The sequence below is a fragment of the Panthera pardus genome, unplaced genomic scaffold, assembly GCF_024362965.1.
Source record: "Panthera pardus isolate Hobbes unplaced genomic scaffold, ASM2436296v1 HiC_scaffold_25, whole genome shotgun sequence".
NCBI lineage: Eukaryota > Metazoa > Chordata > Mammalia > Carnivora > Felidae > Panthera > Panthera pardus.
In genome coordinates this window covers 52,294,917-52,319,942 of record NW_026526821.1, presented here as the reverse complement: position 1 = coordinate 52,319,942, position 25,026 = coordinate 52,294,917, and positions in this window count along the sequence as shown.

Sequence of the window (25,026 nt, the reverse complement as noted above, 5' to 3'; positions counted from 1 at the left end):
AGGAGAATGTAAGAGGCTATTGACAGCTGATGAGTCTTCAAAGGAAGTAAAAGTACTTTCTGAATTTAAATTAAGGACCTTAAATGTCAAAGAGCCAAGAATAACATGCTTTCTATCTAGACAGAATCTCATTATTTTTTAATGAATAAAAGCAATTTTGATGTGTACATAAAGTTATCAAATGACCACAAGGGGATATATCATCAGATGACTTTCATTCTTTAGTTAAATATTGGAAATTTAAAGGTTTGAATTTACTGTCGCACACATGCATGCTGTCAGCTGGTTGTATATTGTTGACCAACAGTTCTTTTGAGTTTAATAGCATGCAAAAGAAACAAAATATATATCCCCTGTGATTTGAAAGTCATTGCAAAGCTCTGTATGCCAAATGGGCATTATACTAGCCTGTCACCGAGAAAGAAATTCTTATATTCAGAATCACCCTTTGAGTTTAAGACAAACTTCTCTTCAGTGAAATGTCAGAGAGAGAAAGACAAGCATAGTATAATCTCACTTATATGTGGAATCTTTAAAAAAAAAAAAAAAAAAGCCAAACTCATAGAAATAGTGGTTTCCAGGGGCAAGAGAGTGAGGAAAAAGGGGAGTCTTTAAACACTGTCTGTAGAGTCATGACTTTGTCCTCTGATAGATTAAGTGGGTATTAGCTTGAAAATTGGAATACAGGAATGGATGGAGCAGGACACAAACGATGTACGTTTTCAGTAGAACTGGGAATGGACAAGGTCCTAATGACAGGGCAGATGGTGACAAAGAGGGGTTTGTAGGATTTTGGCTGGGGGGATGGTTTAGAGGGACAGGGAAAGAGAGGAAAATGAGAGGAATAGTATTTAATATCAATATTGATTTTATATGGAACTCATAGGCTGTAGCACTAAGGAAGAGAATAATAGTTTCAACAAAGGTACTACTAGGAAAATTTGAATCAAGAATAAAAATACAAGCTTTCTCAAATAGCAAAAAAAAATAACAACTTGGTAATTACAATCGATAGACCTTATTTAGATCTTGATTAAGATGAACTTCAAATATTTACAAGACATTCAGAGAACTTTGAGTAGCAAATAATGGATATTTAATAATAATAAGGAATTATTATCTGTCCTTTGTGGGTAACAATGATATTATAGCTATTTTTAGGAGTCGTTTAAAGAAACAAACTGGAATTTTTATAAATAAAATAATATGATGTCTGGGATTTGCTCAAAACAAGCTGGTGTGAGCAAGGAAGTAAATGCAGTTATAAATTAAACAAGACAGCCATGAATAATAATTGTTGCGGTTGGGAGATGTATATATGTGGTTCAGTATAGCATTCTTTCTACTTTTGTATACATTGGATGTTTCTCACTAAATATTTAAAAGTAATAAGTTGATGTTGAGAGGAAAGAGTAAAATTCAGAAGCTAGAGGAAAGAGTACTCCAAGGAAGATCTGAATGGTAAAACCAAAAAGAGAAGAACTAATGGGAGTGTGGAAAGGGGGCAGTTGGGAAGGAAAACATATCAAAGGAGGGGTGCTAAGTATGTTAAGCAATCTATGATATTGACACTTTCCCAATTTCACCTATAAAGTCTTCAAAATTTTTTAAATTAAATTCCTTATGTCTCATTAACATTTTGAACTGACTGCATCTTTTCTAGACAATGCAAATAGTTTTGAATCCCTGCAGTGAGGAAGTTGACAGGCAGCAGTGGGAGGAGGGAACAGAGGCTCCAGACAGGGGCAAAAACACAAAACCAGCTGGTCCAATAGAAGCCACCTCTGAGAGGAGAGCTCAAGAAAGAGCAATTTGGGTAGGTTTAGAAGCCCAACCCTGTGGAAGAGTGTGCCTGTCTCAGTGATCCTTCTGCAAATAACAGCTGCGACCTCTAGACAAATTACAGAAAGGCAATTGCCTGAGGAATCTGGAATCTGATTTTTTTAAGGCAAATTTTGGAAAGGAGTCTAAATGTGGAGCAAGCAATTGCCATGGCACCAGTACCCCGATTTTTACATCTTTGCCCCAAGGGCAACGCAGTCATCATGGTGACCACATAATGGTGCCTAAAATTCTAATACAGAACCGAGTATATTTCTGGCTTAAGGACCAGGGCAATGCCTCAGGGGCTACCTTCACCAGAGAGCTATGTGTGAGCCTCCAAATAGACAGAACCAGTGGGAAAATAAAACCCAAATATGTTTTTCTTTGAGTTGTTGTTGTTGTTGTTGTTGCTAAAGTTTATTTATTTTGAGAAAGAGAGAGATAGCACGCAAGCATGAGTGGGGAAGGGGCAGAGACAGAGAGAAAGAGAGAGAGAGAGAGAGAGAGAGAATCCCAACAGACTCAGAGCTGTCAGCATGGAGCCCAATACGGTGCTTGATCCCCTGAACCATGAATCATGACCTTAGCTGAGATCAAGATTGAGATGCTTAACTGACCAAGCCACCCAGGCACCCCAAAACCCAAATATGTTTTAAATTCAGCCCAAATCTCTAAGATGCCTAAACCATGCCTGTGTGCAGAAAAGGGAAAGTATTTGCAGCCAAGGCAGGAAGAACAGAGCTGAGAACTGAGCTTCAGCCACACCAACTGTGAAAAGATGCAATAGGATCTAAGTGCATTCCCTGCTAAAGCAAAAGATGGGTATTCTCTAGGTAGTGAGAAAATCCAGAATTTCCACAACACAAATTTGCAGCATCCAATACGCAATCTGGAAGTACATGGTATGCAGTGGATATAATTTACAATGGAAAATTATAAAAGAACTTTACAAGAAAAGACAACTAATACCAACCCTAGATCAGTCAGATGTAATTATCAGGCAAAGACTTTAAAGCAGCTATTTTAACTACATGCTATGTATATTTTTTACCTCATTGAGCATAGTTATAATAGCAGCTTTAAAGTTCTTTGTAATTACAACATCTGATTGATCTAGGAATTGGTATTAGTTGTCTTTTGTATGTGTATAGCATACATATGTTGTATTCCGTATATACATAACACATATATAGTGTATTGTATGTGTATATAGCTATGTATATTTTTATGTTTTATATATATTAAGTGAAGAAATAAAATAAATCTCAGGAAGGAAGTAAAAAAAATTCAAAAACCCAAAGTTTTAAAACATAAGATTACAGTAGCTGAAAAAAAAATTACTAAATTGTTTAATAGAAGGATAGAGAGGACAGAGGAAAAATCAATGAACTTGAAGACAGATCAATAAAAAGCATCCACTCTAAATGAAAGAGGGAAACAATAATATTTTAAAAACCCAGAGCCTGAGGTACCTCAAGAAGAAAGTGAATAATAAAAATAAGAGCTAAAGTCAAGTAAAAAAGTCATACAAGAGAGAAAATTAACAAAGCCATAATCTGATTCTTTGAATATTGACAACTGGTAGCTAGATTGATGAAGGAAATAAGACAGAGAGAAAATACAAATTGCCAATATTAGGGACAGAAAAGAGGTTATCACTATAGTTCCTAAAGACTTTAAAAGAATAGGAAAATTATTAAAATTTCTATGCAAACAAATTTTATTATTTTAAATTAAATGGACCAATTAGTGACTAATGCTGCTAATAAATATACCATAACAATCTCAACAAAACATAAGCAAAATAAATCCAGAAATATATAAAAAGGATAAAATATCATGACCAAGAGAAGTTTATACTTGCAATGCTAGGTTGTTTGAGTAATAGAATGTTAGTCAATAAATTTAGTATATTAACAGAAAAAAGGAGAAAAACACAGTAATTTAAATACATACAGAGGGGTTCCGGAAGATGGCGGCTTAGGAGGACGCGGGGCTCACAGCGCGTCCTGCCTATCACTTAGATTCCACCTACAGCTGCCTAAAGAACCCAGAAAACCGCCAGAGGATTAGCAGAAGGGAGTCTCCGGAGTCAAGCGCAGACTAGAGGCCCACGGAAGAGGGTAGGAAGGGCGGCGAGGCGGTGCGCGCTCCACGGACTGGCGGGAGGGAGCCGGGGCGGAGGGGCGGCTCGCCGGCCAAGCAGAGCCTCCGAGTCCGGCTGGCAAAAGCGGAGGGGCCGGACAGACCGTGTTCCGACAGCAAGCGCGACTTAGCGTCTGGGAGGTCATAAGTTAACAGCTCTGCTCGGAAAGTGGGAAGGCTGGAGGACAAAGGGAGGGAGAGCTGCTGAGCCCCCGGACGGCAGAGCTCAGCTTGGCGGGGAACAAAGGCGCCAGCGCCATCTCCCCCGCCCATCCCCCAGCCAAAATCCCAAAGGGAACCAGTTCCTGCCAGAGAACTTGCTCGCTCCGCGCAAACACCCTACTCTGTGCTTCTGCGGAGCCAAACCTCCGGCACCGGATCTGACTCCCTCCCGCTGCCACAGGGCTCCTCCTGAAGTGGATCACCTAAGGAGAAGCGAGCTAAGCCTGCCCCTCCAGCCCCCGTGCACCTTGCCTACCCACCCCAGCTAATACGCCAGATCCCCAGCAACACAAGCCTGGCAGTGTGCAAGTAGCCCAGACGGGACACGCCACCCCACAGTGAATCCCGCCCCTAGGAGAGGGGAAGAGAAGGCACACACCAGTCTGACTGTGGCCCCAGCAGTGGGCTGGGGGCAGACATCCGGTCGGACTGCGGCCCCGCCCACTAACTCCAGTTATACACCACAGCACAGGGGAAGTGCACTGCAGGTCCTCACCACGCCAGGGACTCTCCAAAATGACCAAACGGAAGAATTCCCCTCAGAAGAATCTCCAGGAAATAACAACAGCTAATGAACTGATCAAAAAGGATTTAAATAATATAACAGAAAGTGAATTTAGAATAATAGTCATAAAATTAATCGCTGGGCTTGAAAACAGTATACAGGACAGCAGAGAATCTCTTGCCACAAAGATCGAGGGACTAAGGAACAGTCACGAGGAGTTGAAAAACGCTTTAAACGAATTGCAAAACAAAATGGAATCCACGATGGCTCGGCTTGAAGAGGCAGAGGAGAGAATAGGTGAACTAGAAGATAAAGTTATGGAGAAAGAGGAAGCTGAAAGAAAGAGAGATAAAAAAATCCAGGAGTATGAGGGGAAAATTAGAGAACTAAGTGATACACTAAAAAAAAATAATATACGCATAATTGGTATCCCAGAGGAGGAAGAGAGAGGGAAGGGTGCTGAAGGGGTACTTGAACAAATTATAGCTGAGAACTTCCCTGAACTGGGGAAGGAAAAAGGCATTGAAATCCAAGAGGCACAGAGAACTCCCTTCAGACGTAACTTGAATCGATCTTCTGCACGACATATCATAGTGAAACTGGCAAAATACAAGGATAAAGAGAAAATTCTGAAAGCAGCAAGGGATAAACGTGCCCTCACATACAAAGGGAGACCTATAAGACTCGTGACTGATCTCTCTTTTGAAACTTGGCAGGCCAGAAAGGCTTGGCACGATATCTACAGTGTGCTAAACAGAAAAAATATGCAGCCGAGAATCCTTTATCCAGCAAGTCTGTCATTTAGAATAGAAGGAGAGATAAAGGTCTTCCCAAACAAACAAAAACTGAAGGAATTTGTCACCACTAAACCAGCCCTACAAGAGATCCTAAGGGGGATCCTGTGAGACAAAGTACCAGAGACATCACTACAAGCATAAAACATACAGACATCACAATGACTCTAAACCCATATCTTTCTATAATAACACTGAATGTAAATGGATTAAATGCGCCAACCAAAAGACATAGGGTATCAGAATGGATAAAAAAACAAGACCCATCTATTTGCTGTCTACAAGAGACTCATTTTAGATCTGAGGACACCTTTAGATTGAGAGTGAGGGGATGGAGAACTATTTATCATGCTCCTGGAAGCCAAAAGAAAGCTGGAGTAGCCATACTTATATCAGACAAACTAGACTTTAAATTAAAGGCTGTAACAAGAGATGAAGAAGGGCATTATATAATAATCACAGGGTCTATCCACCAGGAAGAGCTAACTATTATAAATGTCTATGCGCCAAATACCCGAGCCCCCAGATATATAAAACAATTACTCATAAACATAAGCAACCTTATTGATAAGAATGTGGTCATTGCAGGGGACTTTAACACCCCACTTACAGAAATGGATAGATCATCTAGACACACAGTCAATAAAGAAACAAGGGCCCTGAATGATACATTGGATCAGATGGACTTGACAGATATATTTAGAACTCTGCATCCCAAAGCAACAGAATATACTTTCTTCTCGAGTGCACATGGAACATTCTCCAAGATAGATCATATACTGGGTCACAAAACAGCCCTTCATAAGTTTACAAGAATTGAAATTATACCATGCATACTTTCAGACCACAATGCTATGAAGCTTGAAATCAACCACAGGAAAAAGTCTGGAAAACCTCCAAAAGCATGGAGGTTAAAGAACACCCTACTAACGAATGAGTGGGTCAACCAGGCAATTAGAGAAGAAATTAAAACATATATGGAAACAAACGAAAATGAAAATACAACAATCCAAACGCTTTGGGATGCAGCGAAGGCAGTCCTGAGAGGAAAATACATTGCAATCCAGGCCTCTCTCAAGAAACAAGAAAAATCCCAAATACAAAATCTAACAGCACACCTAAAGGAAATAGAAGCAGAACAGCAAAGGCAGCCTAAACCCAGCAGAAGAAGAGAAATCATAAAGATCAGAGCAGAAATAAACAATATAGAATCTAAAAAAACTGTAGAGCAGATCAACGAAACCAAGAGTTGGTTTTTTGAAAAAATAAACAAAATTGACAAACCTCTAGCCAGGCTTCTCAAAAAGAAAAGGGAGATGACCCAAATAGATAAAATCATGAATGAAAATGGAATGATTACAACCAATCCCTCAGAGATACAAACAATTATCAGGGAATACTATGAAAAATTATATGCCAGCAAATTGGACAACCTGGAAGAAATGGACAAATTTCTAAACACCCACACTCTTCCAAAACTCAATCAGGAGGAAATAGAAAGCTTGAACAGACCCATAACCAGCGAAGAAATTGAATCGGTTATCAAAAATCTCCCAAGAAATAAGAGTCCAGGACCAGATGGCTTCCCAGGGGAGTTCTACCAGACATTTAAAGCAGAGATAATACCTATCCTTCTCAAGCTATTCCAAGAAATAGAAAGGGAAGGAAAACTTCCAGACTCATTCTATGAAGCCAGTATTACTTTGATTCCTAAACCAGACAGAGACCCAGTAAAAAAAGAGAACTACAGGCCAATATCCCTGATGAATATGGATGCAAAAATTCTTAATAAGATACTAGCAAATCGAATTCAACAGCATATAAAAAGAATTCTTCACCATGATCAAGTGGGATTCATTCCTGGGATGCAGGGCTGGTTCAACATTCGCAAATCGATCAACGTGATACATCACATTAACAAAAAAAAAGAGAAGAACCATATGATCCTGTCAATCGATGCAGAAAAGGCCTTTGACAAAATCCAGCACCCTTTCTTAATAAAAACCCTTGAGAAAGTCGGGATAGAAGGAACATACTTAAAGATCATAAAGGCCATTTATGAAAAGCCCACAGCTAACATCATCCTCAACGGGGAAAAACTGAGAGCTTTTTCCCTGAGATCAGGAACACGACAGGGATGCCCACTGTCACCGCTCTTGTTTAACATAGTGCTGGAAGTTCTAGCATCAGCAATCAGACAACAAAAGGAAATCAAAGGCATCAAAATTGGCAAAGATGAAGTCAAGCTTTCGCTTTTTGCAGATGACATGATATTATACATGGAAAATCCGATAGACTCCACCAAAAGTCTGCTAGAACTGATACATGAATTCAGCAAAGTTGCAGGATACAAAATCAATGTGCAGAAATCAGTTGCATTCTTATACACTAACAATGAAGCAACAGAAAGACAAATGAAGAAACTGATCCCATTCACAATTGCACCAAGAAGCATAAAATACCTAGGAATAAATCTAACCAAAGATGTAAAAGATCTGTATGCTGAAAACTATAGAAAGCTTATGCAGGTAATTGAAGAAGATATAAAGAAATGGAAAGACATTCCCTGCTCATGGATTGGAAGAATAAATATTGTCAAAATGTCAATACTACCCAAAGCTATCTACACATTCAATGCAATCCCAATCAAAATTGCACCAGCATTCTTCTCGAAACTAGAACAAGCAATCCTAAAATTCATATGGAACCACAAAAGGCCCCGAATAGCCAAAGTAATTTTGAAGAAGAAGACCAAAGCAGGAGGCATCACAATCCCAGACTTTAGCCTCTACTACAAAGCTGTCATCCTCAAGACAGCATGGTATTGGCATAAAAACAGACACATAGACCAATGGAATAGAATAGAAACCCCAGAACTAGACCCACAAACGTATGGCCAACTCATCTTTGACAAAGCAGGAAAGAACATCCAATGGAAAAAAGACAGTCTCTTTACCAAATGGTGCTGGGAGAACTGGACAGCAACATGCAGAAGGTTGAAACTAGACCACTTTCTCACACCATTCACAAAAATAAACTCAAAATGGATAAAGGACCTGAATGTGAGACAGGAAACCGTCAAAATCCTAGAGGAGAAAGCAGGAAAAGACCTCTCTGACCTCAGCCGTAGCAATCTCTTACTCGGCACATCCCCAAAGGCAAGGGAATTAAAAGCAAAAGTGAATTACTGGGACCTTATGAAGATAAAAAGCTTCTGCACAGCAAAGGAAACAACCAACAAAACTAAAAGGCAACCAACGGAATGGGAAAAGATATTTGCAAATGACACATCGGACAAAGGGCTAGTATCCAAAATCTATAAAGAGCTCATCAAACTCCACACCCGAAAAACAAATAACCCAGTGAAGAAATGGGCAGAAAACATGAATAGACACTTCTCTAAAGAAGACATCCGGATGGCCAACAGGCACATGAAAAGATGTTCAACGTCGCTCCTTATCAGGGAAATACAAATCAAAACCACACTCAGATACCACCTCACGCCAGTCAGAGTGGCCAAAATGAAGAAATCAGGAGACTATAGATGCTGGAGAGGATGTGGAGAAACAGGAACCCTCTTGCACTGTTGGTGGGAATGCAAATTGGTGCAGCCGCTCTGGAAAGCAGTGTGGAGGTTCCTCAGAAAATTAAAAATAGACCTACCCTATGACCCAGCAATAGCACTGCTAGGAATTTATCCAAGGGATACAGGAGTACTGATGCATAGGGGCACCTGTACCCCAATGTTTATAGCGGCACTCTCAACAATAGCCAAATTATGGAAAGAGCCTAAATGTCCATCAACTGATGAATGGATAAAGAAATTGTGGTTTATATACACAATGGAATACTACGTGGCAATGAGAAAAAATGAAATATGGCCTTTTGTAGCAACATGGATGGAACTGGAGAGTGTGATGCTAAGTGAAATAAGCCATACAGAGAAAGACAGATACCATATGGTTTCACTCTTATGTGGATCCTGAGAAACATAACAGAAACCCATGGGGGAGGGGAAGGAAAAAAAAAAAAATAAAGAGGTTAGAGTGGGAGAGAGCCAAAGCATTAGAGACTGTTAAAAACTGAGAACAAACTGAGGGTTGATGGGGGGTGGGAGGCAGGGCAGGGTGGGAGGGAGGGCAGGGTGGGTGATGGGTATTGAGGAGGGCACCTTTTGGGATGAGCACTGGGTGTTGTATGGAAACCAATTTGACAGTAAATTTCATATATTAAAAAATAAAAAAAAATAAAAAAATAAATAAATAAATAAATACATACAGAGAAAATGCTGACTAAATTCAATGCTCACTAAATTCACAGGTAAATACAAATTTTCCTCCCTTCAGGACCCTAGGAAAGGAAGGGGACCTAATCTGCTAAAGACCATCTATTAAAAAAAGATCCTTTAGCCCCTTGATACATAACATTGGCATATTCAACATTTGCACCCTATGGTTCAGAACAAGTTTGGGATAACCACTGTCTCCATTTGTATGTAGCATTGTACTGGAATCCAAATCAGTACAAGGTCAAGAAAAAAAAGCATATAAATTGGGAATAAGATTTGGTGCTATATCTATTTGTGAATTACATGTTTGTTTACATAGAAAATCTTCAGAAATCAGCACCCAAGGGAAGTAAAAGTAAATAGTATGATACCAAATTCAAGGTTAATTAACAGAAACTAATTATGGTATATCATACTAGCAGCAAACAAGTAAGAACAGTAGAATTTGAAAATTTCATTTTAATTGAGTCGGGAAAAAATACCTAATGACTTAAAAAGCTCTACTTTGAAAACTACAGAATGTTGCTGAGAGAGTTCCATTGTTCAGTTAATTAACTCTCATTTAGCCCACTTTTTGGGCTTATAAATCTCTTTGCCTAATAATTCCATATGTCTAATTGAATACTACTTTATCAACTGACTTTTATAGTCCCTCATTACACAGCTCACAATCACATAAGTAAGTTTTATGCATTCTTCACCTCATTTTGCTTTATTGTTACTTATGAAAGCTTTCTAGAATAAAGTGGCTCAAATTTAGTGAAAGAGAGAATATAAGCAATGTCCCAAGAATATTCACAGAGTGGTAGGTTTAGGTGCAGTCATTTTGTTGGGGTCAGACAACAATGATGATAAAGTTTTCATTACTGCATTTGAAGAAATAATGAATGATGATGTTTTGAAAAGCCTCATGTCAGAAGCATATGGGAAATAATTTTTTTTCAGTATTAAAATGTCTATGGATGTAGGGAATCATGTTTTCAAACCCAGTAACACTCATGTAGCCTAGGAGTGAGACTCAGAGAGTCCACCAAGGAGGAGTTGCATGACACAGCAGCTTTCCCAAAAGCAGACAGCTTCTTGGAGAATATTTTGATGTCCAAGTTTAGCAAAGGTGGGTAAAAGGTAGAAACAAGCTTTATACAGCCTCTCATCACTGCCAGGTTGTTCCTGTGAAGGGCTAAGGATATTTCCAGTCAAGTAGAGACCTCTCTGGATGAGACATGGTAGTACTGGATGTGGTCAAGGTCTCCAGAGACAGATCATAGATCATCTGAGTAACAGACAGTACTGATAGAGGATTATATTTATTATTTCCCTTTTTAACCATCCATCTTACTATGTTCTTGTCAGGCCATGATTGGGGCAACTGCCCATTCATGATTTTCACTGGAAATAGAAGCACCAAGAAGTGCTCCAGTGAATCACCTATGTTTCTTCATATTTCTGCCCACCCACATTAAGCAGCCTCAACTTCCTGCTCTTGATTATAAAGGCCCATCACCCTTGCCAATATAACTTCTTTTACTACCAGCTGGCATAAGAAATGCAAAATGGCCAGCTACAGTTTTAGGTTTGGTGGAATTCCTACTATATTTTTTGGTTAGAAGCACCTCCCACTCAATCCTGAAACAAAGGTCTCTAATACAATAGATTAAAGCTGTAGGAACAGAAAGCATGAGTTCTCCATAGGCAAATTTGAGTGATGGTAAGAAATAGTAAGGTAAGAGCCAAGTCCATTCCATGGGCCCTGAATCCAGGTACAGGTATCAGGGACAGGTTATTGGTTCAAAGTAGAGACTATTTTTAAAGAACAGAATCCAACTCATAGTATCATCTCTAAAGTGACACCTTGGCTGTACCTTTAGGAGGCAGCTCCAATGCTCTCTTAGGCCAGCAGCTTCTGGATAATGCAGTAAATGGTACAAACAATGGATCCTGCAATCATGTACCCATGGCCCCGGGGGAATCCCATGTTCCTAAATCAAAAACTCTATGAACCCACAAATAGTGTAAGATGAGGCATTGTGGAAAGGGCCCTAAACCAAGACCTAGCACACATACCAATCTCATTATGTACAAATAACCACTTTCCCCAAAACTAAAATTGACTTGTCACCAAGTATCTGGTTGATCTCCTTTAAACATGTGAAGGATGGTACCATATGGAGGCCTCAGTTTTTATTTCTGCTGCTAACAGTTCATAAATTCAATGGTAGCATTCTCTTCCCCTGTGCATATCTCCATTGGACAAGCAGGGAGTTGTCCAGTTATACAAGCTGGTGTTCACCCTTTGAATAAGTCATTCATTAACTCAGGTTAGTGTCCTCTCTAGGTAGATGCTCTCTAGCAGGTACTGACTGATATGAGACACAAATATTTGCACACTTTCTTGGCCATTCCCATAGATTCATTCATACACTTCTTCTCCAGATTTCTTATCTCCCACCTTCCAATATATTTTTTTCTTCCAATTCCCTCACCAACAAGTCATCAGACATACCTGGGAGTCCTTAACTCAGGCCATACATAGCTCTCTCCACAATAAGTTTATGACCAAGTTTACTGCTCTAGGTTCTGCCCATTGGATCCTATCCAGGGTCTCTCAGAGCTACTCCAGTAGAGGTATAATGTGGCAGCAATCTATTTTCTGCACACATCAATACATCAAACTGATTAATTCATGAACTAAGTGTAAAATTTTTAATCCTTTATCAGTTGGTTATAGGGGATCTTCCAAGGGACCACAGGTGTGAGCTGAAGAAGTGTTTATTACTGGACAAGGATCCTGCCCTATGCACAGTGAGCCAAACACTGACACCTGTTTTTGCGGCAGAGAAAAAGGGTTTTATTGCAGAGCACCAAGCAAGGAGCAGGGAGGAAATTTCTAAAATCTGCCTCTCTGAGGATAAAGGGAGCTGAGTATTTATGGGATTCTACAAGGGGCTAGGTATCTGGGAAGGTGTTTGAGCTGACTGGACTTTGGGAAAAGGTAAGGTGGGGGAGGGGAGAACCTTGCTGCTTCTGTGCAGGTGCCCCCGGTGACATCCGGGCACTTATGTCCTATGTACAAAAGATGGGGGCAGCGCTAGCATGATTTTGGGGAGATCTCGTGTGTGTCATCGCAGAGGTTACTTTTTTTCACTCTCAGACCCTTTTGTGCACCTCCAAGACTTCTTCCTGGTTTGTTCCAATCTTACTTGGTCTTGTGGCAGTAGATCAACTTTCTGCAAAGCTGGCTCATAAATCAATTAGATTAAACAGAATGTTCTTGGGGTAGAATGGTCGGGTATGTGTTATCTCAAAGAGTCAGTTTCACGTTATTAGAATAGAATCAGTGGCATGGAGATCTAAGCTCCTTTCACATGAAATACTTGTGTCCCTGGCCCTTCCTAAACATGCTCCATAATATACCATAGCCAGTGTATGTTGGGCTGGTGCTGGTCTCACCCAACCTTATGACCTGGTGAAGAGCAGAGTGCATGATGGCACAGTGGCAGTGCCCTAGTCACTTAATGGCCAGTGTTGAGCATTTGGTCTCTACTGAGTTCTAGTTGCATTCCAGGGACTAGTTTTCAAACCATTAGTTCTAATGGAATATGAACAGGGGCCTGGAAGAGGCAGCTAAAGTGACCTCATCAAGAATTACATCAGAGAGAATCCACAGACAACACTGTGTCCATTAAAGACTTAAATGCCCATCATTTCAGCTTACTCATGGGTGTCCTTCCTTCAGGGTCCTCTTTCCCTCCACATTCCCTATCAGCACCAGCAGCCTTAAATGTGTAGTCGTTTCCCCTAGCACTAACAGAAAATAAACCCAAACCCCACAGTCAAGAAATGTGAATGGGGGGCAAAAAAAAAAAAAGAGAAAACAACCTTTTGTTAAATCACCAAACTTGACACTTCTGTGCATTTTGCTGAATTGAAGCGGTAATTAAAGTTGTCCAGATGCTGTTGTTTCAGGGGAACACTAAAGAAGAAAACACAGAATTGCTTTAATTGCCTTGAGGTGATTAAATTTGTAAGTAATGGGCTCTCCATCAATCTAGCCTCCTAAGAAAAAAAAAACACACTAACCAGGTTGTGTTTTCAAGAATATCGATCTGTAAGAGCTGTGTATGTATTTTTAAATAACCGTAAGCAGGTTATAAATCTAATCTACTTTCAGATCCTTAGTAAAGCACCCCGAGCTTTCCTATTCATTCCACAATAATATGTCTACTTCCCTAGTTCTGTCTCACTAGCTTAGAAACTTTTTCTCACCTGGGTGCACACACACTAGCAAAACTATAAAGATGAACTCTCTGAAGTAGAAATTCTTATGGTGTCTCTAATGTGGAAAGAGGCTAGATTGATGAGGTCAGTATTAAAGTGGCTCCCTCTAATGAGTTGAAGACTCCCATCTGTGCTATATCCTGATGTAGAGGAAACCAGGGAGAACAAAATCAATAAGATGTGATGACCTCCTCATCAACATTAAAGTAACAGTCGGGGAAAACAGAGGGTGGGCTGAAGGTGGGGTGCCCCAAGGCACTGATGTTTAGCCTAATGACTGAAGACAAACAAACAAAAGTGTTACTTCAAACACTGAGTCACAAATTTAGCTTTAAGAAATGAACTCCATTGATTCTATCAAAGCATCAACCAAACAGACATTCTAGTTTCTGAAGAAAGGTATAGATCAGTTGGCAAGCTAAAGTTTCCTTGGAAAACAGGATATACTATGTATTCTTCCCTGGGTAAGTGGCACCGTGCTGAGTGATCCATCACTATTCTCCAAATGCTGAGAGACTTGCCTTCTAATTCAGCGGTTTGCTAATGTGGTGTAGATGTGTTGTTTCCTCCCAAATGCAACGCTAAGATGAATCCAAGAAAAAATTAGATTTACATTAAAAGTGCAATAGAAAGTGAATAATTATAGTGAAATGCTTGTTTTCAGGGAATTATATTTATAAAATCTATGCTGGAGCAATAGTCATACAGCTGTGAAAGGTTTCAAGCAAAAAAAAATGTTGCACTTACCACTGACTTTAATAATTTGAGGCAAATATTTTACTTTGCTGGTTAATATTCAGAATTTATTTGTTCCATTCCACTTTGCAGAACTGAAAGAATGATTCTCAGAGCTGAGAAGAAATGGCATCCCTGAATTTTTTGCCTTTTTTTCCCTTTTGAAATTCAACTAGACCAGTCTAACTTCACTCCCCAATCCCATCTAATAAAATATTTCAGTGAACATTAACACCTGCTGCAAATTGATTAAGCTCTTCAAAGTGGAGTGTCCTTGACAACAGTTATTTCAAAGTACATGTTAATTGTCAAGACATACAAAAAAAGATTTCTTGGTGAATCTGCCTCCATACCTGTCAGCTTCGATAGCAATTGTTCTTGGGATGGAATAAATGCACAGACCAGTAGGAGAAGGAAGAAGAAGAATTTAACAAAATTCAATTTTTGTGGAATGCATCATGTTTGCAGAAAGAAGGACATACTCTTCAGCCCACTCTGAGATTAATGATACTTAAATTTAATATTAACTTTCATGATCAAAATACTTTTCTGTTCATCACAATTAAACATAATAGAAGTGAAGTTTTATAATTAAACTATAACATATTAATGTTTAACAAGCAGAAAATTACAAACTAGTGAAATATGTTTGAGGCATTTGTTTCTCAATTATATTATATAGATTGCATTTTTTCCTTGAGAATGTAATCATCAAATGGGTTTATCAATCTCTACTTGATGAATGGAAATATTTCTTTCTACTCAAGGTTACAGAAAGACAAACAAACCTTTGAAAGGCAGTGAATATGAAATTTACCCAGTGTTAAAATAAATTGTTTGTAGTTTTCTGGTTTAGCTCAATCAAGTAAAGCATCAGAGAAAAAGAACAGTGAATATCTATACACAGGGCAAAAGACTGAACCCAATGTCAGTCAAATGTCCTAGCCTCATAAATATAGAAAATGCTGTTTCCAAACATCAGTTTTTTAAAAAGCTCTCTACTGGCATATTTGAAAAACATCTTCTTGAGAGAATAAATCTGGTGACCTGAGACTGAAGTGATAATGACAGTCATTTTATTTTATTTTTATTTTTATTTAAATTCAAATTAGTTAACATACAATGTAGTCTTGGCTTCAGGAGTGGAACCCAATGATTCATCTCTTACCTATGACACCCAGTGGTCATCCTGAAATGTGCCCTCCTTATACCCATCACCCATTTAACCCATCCCCCCACCCACCTCCCCTCCAGCAGTTTGTTCTCTGTACTTAAGAGTCTCTTATGGTTTTCCTCCCTCTTTGTTTTTATCTTATTTTTCCTTCCCTTCCTCTATGTTCTTCTGTTGACGTTTACAATAGTTCTAGTCTGGTCTTAATTTCCTTCAATTCCATTGTAACCTTTAACATGTTGAAAAGGAATATTTATTTAATAAATATTGCCCTTCTTCTTTTATACTTCACCTGGTCTTCAGAACAGCAAAATGTATGGTTATCACATGTTTACATATAAAGAGATTTATTAAATATTTTAAGGTGTTTAGTAGAAATCTGTCATAAACTATAGGAAGAAATATGGAGTGGTTTTTAAAAAGCTGGAGTACTTAGAGTAGGACATACCTGCATCTGAAACATGGACACTCACCAGGTCACAGCCAAGGAGTCTAATCTGAAGGCTTGACTGGGGAAGGATCTGTTTCCAAGCTCTCATTGTCAGAATTAAATTCTTCAAGAGCTATTAGACTAAAGGCCTCCATTCCTCAAGGATTTTTGATTAGATGCTACCCTCATCTCCTTGAGACATGAATGCCAATATGGCAATAGAGGCAACTAGCAAAACAGAAGTCAAAATCTTGTGTAAGTTAATTACCAAGTGACATCCCATTACTTTTGCTATATTCTGTTAGAAGCAATTCATAAGTTCCCCAAACTCAAGGGACAGGATTTCACAAGGGTGTGATTACCAAACCATTGGAGGTCATCTTAGAGTTGTCCTGCCACAAATGGTTTCCTCCCTTGTGGGATTACTGTGAATATTAACCTATATATCTCATAGTAAGCACTTGGTAAATATTAATGCCTGTTCATTGTCAAGATATTTCTCTCCCTTGTCATTGTACCAAATTAATATATTTTTAAATTTTTTTAATGTTTGTTTATTTTTGAAAGAGAGAGAGAGACAGAGAGACAGCACAAGCAGGGGAGGCTCAGAGAGAAAGGGAGACAGAGAATCTGAAGCAGGCTCCAGGCTCTGAGCTGTCAGCACAGAGCCCAACATGGGGCTTGAACTCACAAGCTGTGAGATCATGACCTGAGCCAAAGTCAGACACTTAACCAACTGAGCCACCCAGGTGCCCCATGTACCCAATTACTTTTGTTGAGGTTCTGCACCACCTACGCTATCTCAAACATATAGATTTCCATGAATTATGTTTCATTCATTGTTTCAGTCAATTGTTAAGACTCCTTCCTTAGAGATAACATTTGTCCTGATGCTTTCCCTAGATTGGAAAGGAAGCTTCTTAGTGGAATGGAGAAGAGATGGTGGACAGATCATGAATGGAGACAGAAAGAACTAAGAGATTAAAATATTTGGAGGAACAGTAGTCATGCACTGGGGGAGAATATTCTTGGAAGACAGAGGTTGTAAGTAAGAAGGAATACAAAAAAAAGAAAGAAAAAGAAAGAAGAAAGAAAGAAAGAAAGAAAGAAAGAAAGAAAGAAGAAAGAAAGAAGATAATAAATTTTAAAACCATATCTGGATTTGTATATAAATCTACCACTTAATAACTGTATTCTTGGGCAATTAATTTTTTAACTTATCTGAGTCTTAATTTCCTCACCTGTAAAAAAGATATACTAGAACTTCTCTAATTTATAGGCATGTTGTAGAGTTCTAATGGATCATCATTGTAAAGGGTTTCATAGTGCTTGGAACATGGAAAACAATAAATTTTGTTATTATCATCATCATTATTACCATTAGTAGTAGTATAAAAAGACAAGATGGGATTAGATTTTTTAAGGAACCTAAAATGCTGGACTGAGAAAAAATTTGTATTCTTATTCAGAAGATAATTATGAAAACTCTAGGTTTTTCTGAGTGCTTATTGTTAATGTGCTTTAAAAAATCACAACTAGGAGGGGCGCCTGGGTGGCTCAGTCGGTTGAGCATGTGACTTCGGCTCAGGTCATGATCTCACAGTCTGTGAGTTTGAGCCCCGCGTCAGGCTCTGTACTGACAGCTCAGAGCCTGGAGCCTGTTTCGGATTCTGTGTCTCCCTCTTTCTCTGACCCTCCCCCATTCATGCTCTGTCTCTGTCTCAAAATAAATAAATGTTAAAAAAAATAAAAAAAAATAAATGAACATTAAAAAATTAAATATTAGAATATTAAAAAAAATCACAACTATGAGTTCCTGGGTGGCTCAGTCGGTTGAGTGTTTGACGTCGGCTCAGGTCATGATCTATTTGTGAGTTTGAGCCCTGCATCAGGCTCTGTGCTGACCGCTCAGAGCCTGGAGCCTGCTTCGCATTCTGTGTCTCCCTCTCTCTCTGCTCCTCCCCTGCTCACATGCTGTCTCTGTCTCAAAAATAAAGATTAAATTTAAAAAAAAAAATCACAATCTAAAGGAAGTGCAACAATGCTTTTTAATATAAATAGCAAAAATTCAATTCAAAGGAGAATCATCCTTTTTGTTAAAAGGCAGACTGGAGTGGCATTGAGGAACATACAGATATAATATTTGAATTAGGAAATAATTGCCCAGTGGCACAGTTTATGTCCTCTTTTTGTCTTGCTTGTACACCTTTGCGGAAAGTGAAGGAAAACCTAGAAAATGAGATGAAGTGAATCAAATGGTCAATTGAGTCATGCAGAAAAACAAATAAGTAAACAGCAGACTCTCTTTAAGCTGAATCTAAAAAGAATATTTGTTCAAAAACACAAACAAACAAACAAACAAAAACCGCTATGCTCAGGTGTCTCCAGGTTTGTGAATGGTGGCATAGGTGAAGATAATGGAAACCAGAAGAAGGTGACAATCCTGAGCAATTTGTCTTGGGCAGCTGCTGTAGAACTATGACCAAAGCAGATAGGGATACTCAGAGGTTGCTCACCTTCTCTTAAGTACTCTATCTGTGTGTTTCTCTTTTTATGTTTTCTAATATGTGCCAGAAAATATTAAGAAAACAAAGTACTCATGCACAAAAATGAGGGCTGATTCTATTTGATTTAGCTTTAAATCCACATAGTCTAAGCAAGTGAGTGATCAACAAAGGCTAACTTTCTTCTGCTATGAGGGAGTACAGAGCTGAGAAATGCTTACAGGTGTGGGGCAATTCTAGTGAAGTAACTTCACAGTACTTAAATTCAGTCAGATCTTTTAAGAGATCTTGAAATAAGATTCTACCATTTGCCTGAAATCCCTTTGCAAAATCATCAAGTGGAAAGCCCATTTCTACTTAAACACACAAAGAGGTAAGAAACTTGCTTTCAAGACAGCCAATTCCATTTTCAGGCAGTTAGGCTATTAAGCAGACCTGCCAGATACTGAGCTGATAACAGCCCACATACAACTTCCACCTTCCTGTTCCTAGTTATGTACTTAAGTTCTGTTATTCTTTGTCATAGTGCAGTGTCTGTGTTCATTTTTCACTGACATCTTCTCTAGGATGTCATCCTTATTTTCTTTATTTACATTTCCATATTTCTTTCATATCATGCATACACGACGTGCACCTCTGAGAACAAGAAAGAAAGTAGAAAACCTGCCCTGGAAGCTAGCAACTAGGAGCTAGGTTGTCATCTTCCATTATAAATATAAGGAATCCCAACAATAAACAGACAAGGTCACTCTGTGACCATGATGGAAAAAGACAAAAACAAGATCACTTCGTATTTGTGTCTGAACATAAAGACAAGGCTTCTATAGCACCACAAAGTAACCAAACACTCCTCTCTCCCTGCAAACATGAGTGATTATTGTTTTATTTTTTTAATCAAGGACAACTCTAGCCCCACATTATTAATCCAGCTCCTAAATAAGAATTAAGATACCTCAATATTTATAACACCATCATACATATGGCAAAAAATTAAAAAATTCTATTAAAGGACTAATGAATAAATAAAATGCGGTTTATCCACATAATGAAATAGTAGTCAACCATGAAAGGAATGAAGTATTGATACATGTTGCAACATGGATGAACATTGAAAACATTATTCTAAGTGAAAGAAACCAGACCACAAAAGAACATTCCATTCATATGGAAATCCAGAATAGGGAAATCTATAGATACAGAAAGTAGATTAGTCATTGCTTAGGACCTGGGCAAGATTGAAGTATGAAAATAACTAAGAGTACAGGATTTCTTAGGGGGTGTAATGAAAAGGTCCTAAAGTAGATTGTCATGATGGATGCAAATATCTGCCTTGAAAGTAAATGAAGACAAACCAGATTAAAACAAAGTCTTGGGGCACCTGGGTGGCTCAGTTAGTTAAGTGTCCAACTTCAGCTCAGGTCATGATTTCATGGTCTGTGAGTTCGAGCCCTGCATCCAGCTCTGTGCTAACTCAGAGCCTGGAACCTCCTTCAGATTCTGTCTCCCTCTCTCTCTGCCCCTCCCCTGCTCACACTCTGTCTCTCTCTCTCCCTCAAAATAAATAAACATTAAAAAAACAAACAACAAACAAAGCCTACTTATTCTGAGCTTGAAAAAGCAAGAATCAGCCATTATCACTAGTGTTTAGCAGAGACTCAAAAGTAGTCAGAGAAATAGGAAAGTTTAATAATGAAAAAGAAAGGATGATATGCCCTGGTTGGAAGCTATTGGCATGGGGCAGCTATAGGTGGGATAACTAGAAATAGGGCATACCATGTGAGTGGTTAGGGATGCATGTTTGCTGTAAATTACTAATTATGCCCTAGTCATTTGGGGCAGATTTATAAGTTGGGCTTTCTGCACTGTCTGCTAGAGATAGTGGTTTGATTTCCTACAAATATGATAAAGTAGGCTGGCTTCCTGGGCTAGTTACTGGAGATAATGGGTTGACTTCCTAGGCTGGTTGTTGCGGACTGTTAGTCAAAGTTTTGTTTATATATGGTTTGGCTATGGTCCATTTGTATGTTCACTGTGAATATGTTAAAAGCTATTGAATTGTATACTTTCCATGGGTGATTTGTAAATTATGTGAATTATATCTCAATAAAACTTTTTTTTAATTCAAAAGATACCTTGATCATCAAACTGCATGTTATTCCTGCAACACCCAATCTAGAATCAACCCTTGCTTCCCCCAAATCACCCAGCACACACCAAATCCATTCAATGTATTAGTCCTGTTGCTGAGATGCCCATGGTTTATGTGCTATCTTGCTGTAACAAGGTAATAGACTGAAGTTTTTACTATAGGTGTATTCCAGAGAAACTTTTGGTACTGGGTTTTATCCCTACCTCAGTTTCTCTCTTCTAATAATATCTAGTCTGCTCACACCCATTTTGTATCATGTTATGAAGAAATTCTTACATGTGGTCAGATCAGCACAAAAGCAAGCAACATCTTCATCTTGTACAGTCTTGTCACTGAATTTCCATTATAAGAATGTAGTCTGATTATTTTTCTGACTCAAAAAAAATGCAGGAACATCTATCCTTATAGGTAACAAGCATCTCAAGACAGGGAGAGGCAGATTATTGTTCTTCGATAATCAGACCCTTTCTGAGGTATTGTTAGAAAAAACAAATTACACACACATATATGTTTCTGACACACATATGAATACATATATGTTTTTGATGTGCATATGCATAGATAGCATATACATGCAATGTGTGTTTGTAAAGCTATATCCTAGAATTGGCTATGAGCCTGTATTAACTCTCTTGAAACAAGCATTCATATGGAAATGGTCAAACGTAAGGAAATTGAGGATCAATACTGAATAATTTAAGTCAGTCATTAACTTTATTACATTACCAGTAGCACATCTATTTCAATTATTGATCTAGCCTGCATAATTAGAGTGGGCAAAGTTTCTTTTATTGGCAACAAGCCAAATGGCAAAAGAGCAGAAGCAGAGAAAGGAAGATATTCTTTACTTCGACATGGCCCCTTCAGGCTTTGTACTTGGAAATTTCATTTTTTTGAACCATCAAGAGCTCCACCGGTTTTCCATATTCAAGCTATCACCAGTGTTTACCCATCAAGAAGCCCATTGTCACTGTGCTTCCTATATTTAGAGTGTTCATAAACACAATGCTATGATATCCAGGCTATAAATACTGATGCCAACTATATAAAGGGTATCTTCAAGGAAAGCAGGGATTAAGACACTAAAAGTGTGAACTTGCTTATATTTCACCTAAATCCCCCTGCCCCTTTATACCCCAGACCAAGCTGCTGAGCTCACAGGGGATATTCTGCAAATCCATATTGCTCAAGTTCCAGCCCCACTCCATGACCTGGACTTTAGCAGAGCTTCTAGGCCAAGGGGCATCTGAGTTCTACAAGTAGAAGGGAGATAACAGAACACAATTATGTGCACACACACATTAACAATGACAACTGACAAATTCTTGGACATGAACAAGATTAAGTTTCCAATAACAAGGAGCTCCTAAACCTGTGTATAACTTCAGACTAAGTCTGGCTGATCTTTAAGCCACAGATATGTGTGATAGACTGAAAGCAACTTGCAGCTAAGGCTTAAATAGCTAGCCTAAGATATGAAATTCCCCCTTCCTTTCAATCCCTGCAGGCATTACATGTTCAGTATGAGTCTAATCAAATTAATTGCCTGCTTAAAACAATTATAAATCTTTTAAAGAGTATAACAGAATCCATATTTGCATTATATATCATTCACAAAGTCAGGAATTCAATCCAAAATTACTTAAACAGGATGAGCAAGGAATATGTGACCCATTCCAAAGGAAAAGACAACCAAAATAGTAAAGCTTGAGATGATTCTGATGTTGGAATTATTAGACAAGAAATTATACCAGCTATTATAACTATATAAATGAATTAAGAAGAAAATATGTTCCAAAGAAATGAAAAAAAAAAATAGATTTCAACAGAGGATTAAATGATACAGAAAGAATCAAACAGAAATTTTATCATTAAAAGTTACAGTATCTGATAGTTTTTTAAACTCTTTAATAATGAAATGGATATGACAGAGAAGAGACTCAGTGAAGAATAAGACAGATAAATAGAAACCATCCACTGTTAAAAGAGAGGGGAAAAAAGTTTTAATTAGCAAAATCTGAACCATTAGTGGGACAATTTTCAACCTAACAGATTCAGTTGAAATCCCAAAAGAGACGATAAAGATAGTGAAACAGAACAAAAAAGATAGTAAGAAACAATGGTCAAAAATTCCCAAAATTTGTGTCAATATAAATTTACAAATTTCAGGATCTGAACCAAACATAATTAAGATAAATTTGAAAAAAAAATGCCTAGGTACATCATAATCAACTGTTAACAAAAACTAAATAAAGAAAAACGTAATTAAAGAATGTTACAAACAGGGAAACAACAATTCAAAAGTCCACTTATTGTTATTCAGAAACTATGGAGGTAAAAGCACAAAGAAACAATATCTTTAAAGTTCTTTTTTTAAAAACTTAACCCAGAAATCTATAAGCAGCAAAAATATCCTTCCAGAACAAAGGCCAGGAGCACTTCTGGAATAATAAATTAAGGACCTCCAAATATCTGCCCCTTCATAAAAACAAAGAGAACACTGGGAAAAATTGTTAAAATCAACTTTTACATAACTTTGTAAATTAATCCAAGGCTTGCAACAATCTGAAGAGATTTTATTCAAAAAAGGCAATCAAATCTCAATAAGACCAGTGAGCTTTCTGGCATTTTAATTTATCCTGTTCTTATCCTCCTCTTCCCAACTAGTTTTAAAACTGGCTGCCTAACAACTACAGGAACTTGCAACTTCCAGGAAAACCAATATCTCAGCAAGTATTAGAGGGGGCATAAGACATTTGAAACTCACCAAAAAGTCCCACCCCAGAGAATGCTCACTATTTAATCTGGCAGCACCCTAAAAACTTCATTCTCAAAGGCTGTGTTTATTTTTACCTGATTTAGATCTCTGTAAATGTGATGAGCTATACTACCAGAGCATCTATCAATTATTTAACATTGCAGCTGCCCAAAATGGTGTTACCATTTGAGACTAAAAAGATGCTGATGAAATTTAATAAAAGTAAAAACTGGGGAGTGAGATGTCCATGGGTAACTTTGAAGAGCTCTGACATGTTCTTGGGATATAGAAGGCCACGTGCACGTGCAGAGCTGTCCACATGCCCCAGAATACACAAGAAGGCCCAAATCTCCCACCTCAGGCTGAACTTGAGGCTCTGCACAAACAGGAAGTGAAGGCTAAGGCAGAGTTATAAACCATCTGACTGGAATGTTGAAAGAATACCTACAACAAAACATACAAGTCTATAGGCAAAGTGAGAACTATTCACTAACAGCATTAAAGTAAATCTTCATATAACCCTAGCTGACCACTAACCTAACAACAGAGAATTCAATGTCTGCAAATATCAAAGAATACATATGTCACAAAACTAGTTGAGGAAAGTCACTAAACAAATAGCAACAAGAACAAAAACAAGACCAAAAAGCTACAACGAAATGTCTGGAGGCTCTTCCCCAGAGATGCTATATCATCTTAAATGTCCAGTTGTCAACAACAAAAATTAAAAATAAGACATGCAAAGCAGAAAGAAGTATGTCCCCTATGGAAGGAAAAATAGGCTGTACACATCCAAAAATCTCAAAATCTCCAAGTAGGATAACCTCAAAGAAATCTACACCTAGACACATCACATTCAAATTATTGAAAGCCAAAAACAAAGAGAGGATTTTGAAAGCAGCGAGAGAAAAGCAATTCATCACATAAAAGGAAACTTTAATAAGATTAACAGTTGACTCCTCATCAGAAGCTATGGGACCCCTAAGACAGTGGGAAGACATATTCACATTAATGAAAGGAAAATAATGATATTAATCAAGAATTCAATATCTAACATAACTAGCAAAAATAAAAAAGAAATTAAGACATATCCAGATAACCAAAAATTGAGATAATTCATTACTGGCATACCTGCCTACAAAAAATTAATAAAGAGAGTTCAGAGTAAAAGCACTCACATCCAGATACCAAAGCATGTATTATTCTGTTGTTGCTGCAACAAA